This window comes from Arachis ipaensis, chromosome B06 (assembly GCF_000816755.2).
Source record: "Arachis ipaensis cultivar K30076 chromosome B06, Araip1.1, whole genome shotgun sequence".
NCBI lineage: Eukaryota > Viridiplantae > Streptophyta > Magnoliopsida > Fabales > Fabaceae > Arachis > Arachis ipaensis.
The window spans coordinates 131,371,000-131,376,456 of record NC_029790.2 but is presented as its reverse complement, the minus strand read 5'-3'; positions in this window follow the sequence as shown (position 1 = coordinate 131,376,456).

The window sequence follows — 5,457 nt, the reverse complement described above, 5'->3', positions numbered from 1 at the left end:
TTATATGAACCTCTCTCTCTCTATATATATAATAAGCTGCAGTTGTATGTTTTTGTTTGCCCCCGTTTTATATGATGATAAATAGCATACACACACAAATTGCATGCATAAAGCAAATAAAACTGTATGAGCCTATTGGGAAAAGACCTTTTGGATGTGTGTGTGTGAATTGAGGAAGATAGAAGCGTGTGATACATAAAACATATGTATGGAACAACAAATAATTAAGGTTTAAAAAGGATCACATATTGAAAGAAAGCAAAAGCACAAGATATTGCTAGTGGCCAAGTCAACATTATATTAACAACTATGTTTTGATTTGTCATAGTCAGAATATATGTTTGTGGAGAGAGTGTACAATACTTGATATTTAATACCATTTACAAATTAATAATGTTAGAAAAATAAAAAACAATCATAATTTATTCATAATTAATAAATACTAAAATAAGATAAATTCTGGTTGTTTTGGTTAATTCTTTTTTGTTACCAAATATTTCTGTTACAAAATGTAGTTACTAATTATGAAAGTGATATTGTTTATATTCATACCATTTCTTTTATAAGTTTTGTGTTTAGCCTATATTTCTAATAGATTTTAACAAGTACTACTACTTCACTATGTTTTTTTAAGTAGTGCTTATTATGTCCTTAATAATATTTATAAAAGTATTGTATTGATTAGAGATATTATTGTTGTCAGATTAAAGGGATGTTTGGTATACTTAGTAAAAAAACTAAGATGGAGATAATTTTAATGAGTAATTTTTTATTCACAAGTACTTCTATAACCTTAGTTACAGGATGATTGTATATTTATATTAATGCCAAATCCTAAAAACTAAATCTTAAATCAGTATCGAATTTGCTTAAATTTTTTACTAAAAAGAATAGACATTAAATGTAAACGAAAAATAGAAGTGTTTATTAATAATATGTGTCTTATTTTTAGTTTTTTATTTCTATAATAATAAAAATTAGAAACTATTTAATTACATTTAAGCTGCAAACTCTTTGAATTTCAATTTCAATTATAAATCATTTAAGAGTAAAGTATCGTTTTGTCCCCAACGTTTGGGGTAAATCCTATCTGTGTCCCTAACGTTTAAATCGTCCTATTTGTATCCCTAACATTTGTAAAAGTGATTCAATGTTATTCTGCCGTCAGTTACACATCATGAATGCTTTAGTTTGAGTTTTAAAAATCTCTTCTTGAAATTAGAATACAAATGTCTGGGATAGAATCAATGATCCATTTCGAAAAATAGCTCATCAAAAGTTGAAACTAATTCCTACAACATTTACATAATTCACTTTTCTAGGGACATAATTGAATATAAACACAAATAGTGAGTATAATATTAAAATCAAACACATCCAAGTGAGACCTAATTGAGAATGAATACATCCAAGTGAGAATAATTGAAAAATATAATCTGATTTGTTAGTATAATTGATAGTAGGATAACATTGAATCACTTTTATAAACGTTAGGAATACAAATAGGACGATTTAATCGTTAGGGACACAAATAAGACTTACTCTAAACGTTGGGGACAAAAACAATACTTCACTCATCCTTTAAAGTTAAGTGGGACTAAACACCCGCTCATTGAAGGTTGAAGTGCCATTTTTGAAAATAGAATGTGTAGCTTAATGAAAAAAAAAAAAAAGTAAAATATGTAATAGAGATAGATAATTTTGAAGACCACTCATTACATGGTTTTATGATGTGGGGTGGATATAGTTGGAAGAGAAGGAGAAAGAAAGAAAGAGAAGAGCATTATAGTTGTCATCTTTCTTTCGAGTACTTTGATGTGGCTCCTAAAGGAAGAAGGTATGGATTGGAACTTTGTGGTTTTCTTTTTTGAGAGACTTTATTCAAATGTGGAAGAGTTAATAATAGAGACAGAGAGATCTCATAAAGAGATTTGGTTCCATGAATTGATTAGACATCTAACAATATACTAACATGGACTCATTGAGTTGTTTTCCCAATCCAATTTCTTTCACTTTATATTCTAAAACCAATCACTTTAAGCTAAGGTGGGGTTATTGGAACATTTTGTAATCAAAGTTGCCTAAAATGACTTGTGAATATGGTAAGCATAATTAGTATCATACTATATTATATGTATCTTTGTGTATATATAAGACACCGAAATTGAATCAAAACATCATTGTCCTTTTTGACAAACTAACTAGCTAATTGAAAAATAAATTGGGTTGGTCTAATGATTAGTTCTGTTTAAATAAGAGTCAGATATTTAAATATCGTTTTATACATGTAGTAACTCATTTATTATAATATAAAAAGAGTAAAGTATCGTTTTTGTCCCCAACGTTTGGGGTAAGTTCCAAAGTTGTCCCTAACATTTTAATCGTCCTATTTAAGTCCCTAACGTTTCAAAATTGACTCAATGTTGTCCTGCCGTTAGGGATTCGCTAATAGAATTGACGGTGGGACAAAATTGAGACGATTTTAAAACGTTAGAGACTTAAATAGGACGAAAACGTTGGGGACAAAAATGATATATAGAAATAAATTTTAATTTTATCCTTAAATAATATCAATTTTTTACTATACATAGTATTCAATTATTTTTTAATCACATCTAAGTAAATTACACTTAGTCATATTACTTTCATTTTAAGTGTAATTTATTTAGATGCAATTAAAAAATAATTGAATACTATATACAGTAAAAAATTAATATTATTGAAAGATAAAATTAAATTAAAATTTATTTTTATGTATCATTTTTATCCCTAACGTTTTCGTTTTATTTAAGTCCCTAACGTTTCAAAATCGTCTCAATTTTGTCCCGCCGTCAATTCTGTTAACGGATCCCTAACGACAGGACAACATTGAGTCAATTTTGAAACATTAGGAACTTAAATAGGACGATTGAAACGTTAGGGACAATTTTGGGACTTACCCCAAATGTTGGGGACAAAAATGATACTTTACTCATATAAAAAATTATCAGGATAGCGATCAATTTTAGCGATTGAAAAAATTGATTACTAATAATGACTGATTTAGCGATCGATATAGAATTTCTAGGATCAGAATAAAATTAGCCGCTAAATCAATTGCTAAATTATATTTGACGAATTTTTTGTTGGTTAAAATGACATTTTAAAAATGATATTATTGGCAAACGATAAACCTTTAAATAAAATTCCGATCTGTAACGAATATAATAAGCCCGTCCGATCGAAAGATATCACTAATTGTAGATTTCAAATATTTTAATATACTATTAGTATATATAAAAAATTTAAACAGTCATTTAATTTAATTTATTTGTTTAAATAATCTATTAAATAATATATGATTGGTTATCTTATACTAACAATATATGACAACCAAAATTTTTAGTTATTGACTAATAATGCTACCCTTTTCTAAACACAAATTCATTTGTAATAGTAACTTAAATATATCTGGTTAATATAGATACACAACTTTTTTTAATTAGCAAATAAAAAATCTAAACTTATGTGGCAAGTAAACAAAAGTATCACTAAATTATCAAAATTAAACTCACATGTATGCTTAGTAGATATCAATTTCGTATCATTAAAATTAAAAAAAAAAGGCGTATAAAATCCAAAAGAAGAAAGAAAGTAGTTCAGTAAGCTCGTATGAACACAACTCTACAAATATTTTAGTGGGATGGAGAAAATCATTGTACTTGATTGTGTGTATATATCTATAGTTATATACCTAATCCGACAGTTTAACTTGGACACTTGATCCTCTTATTATTATACTGATAATACTAAATAAATAATAATTAAGCTTCACCAAACATCTCCAAAACTATACACTACACAATTAAATATATATATAAGATAAGTACTTCTTCATGACTAATTAAACCCCATATAAATGCATGACAAAACCTATTAAAATTAAACTACAGTTTACTTATAATTAATTATCCTTAATTATTCCTTGTGAATGTTTAAGACGGCTTTATAATTAATGGATTCCGCTAGGGAGATAATGGACTATTTGTACAATATGTCCATACTATCTCGAATAACCATCCGAGTACTAGCGATAATAAACATCTTCCCAAAAGTTTAAACTAATTTTGGGGTTTACCAATGCTCGAACTCTTAACTTTTTAGATCTAACGCTCTAATACCATGCATGATACCACTCATCCCAAAAGCTTTAGCTAATAGAAAAAGGTAACACTAATGATTATATCTCTAATACTCTCTAAACTTCCATTGTACACATTGTATAAATATTCTATTGGCTCCTCATACTTTCCCATAATTAATTTAATCCCTATATATATAAAATATAAATGAAGGGCAATAGAGGGACTCCACATTGGTTTCCTCTTTTATTTGTCGGCCATTTGTCCCTTTATTATGCCACTATATATGGTACACACAAAATATCACATTGGATTTTCCTTCCCTCTACTTTTTAAAATTCTTTTCTCTAATTTCCAAATCTTCATTTTTTGTATTTTCTATGATTTTTTTTAATTTAATTGGTCAACAATTAATCTACACATCCAAATTTTATTTAAGAGTTTGTTATTAGTTAATATTACATATATAAAACAAAATTTAAAATTCTATAATTATTTAAATAGACAAATGAGTTAACAATTTGACTAATTTAAATTTATTTCAGATATTCAAATTTATTATATATATTATGTATAATTACTTGTGGGCCAATGTTAGTTTCCGCAACATGGAAGATTGAAAGAAAGAAAGCTAGAATATTGGAAAGAAGCTATAATACAAGAAAGAACTTAACCAAAAGCACAATATCCGAGAGTATACCTAAGTTTATGTTCACTCTTTTGGAATTATTAGAATGTGATTGATGTTCTCATAGTTGTCAGCATATCACATGGTTATAAAGGCATTGTAGAAATTAAATGGAAATTTTCATTATCAATTTCATCAAATTAATAAAAAATTAAAAAATCAATTTAAATTCGTCTAATACTTAATTTATTAGTCTATTTAAATAATAATTAGAATTTAAATTTTATTTTGTATATGTATTAATTTATTGGCAAACAACAACTCTTAAATAGAGATCACATCTACGATAAATTAATTATTGATCTATCAAATTAAAAAATATTACAAGAGAAAAAGTTAATACTTTAAGAGGCTTCATCTTTAAAAAAAAAAACTTATTTTTCATAAACTTTTTTTAAATATTAAACTAAATTATAAGACAAAGTTTGGATTAGACAGGTTAGACTAATAAGTAGTCTCAACTCAAAACTAATAAAAGAATAGAAATATTTGGTAACTAAAAAAATTTAGCCAAAATCAGTCAGAATTTACTTTATTTAGTATTCATTAATTACTGCACTAATTAATAAATATTAAATAAAATAAATTCTGATTATTTTTTTTTGTTTTTCTAGCATTATCATAAAAAAAAAGAAGTGAAGAGACATT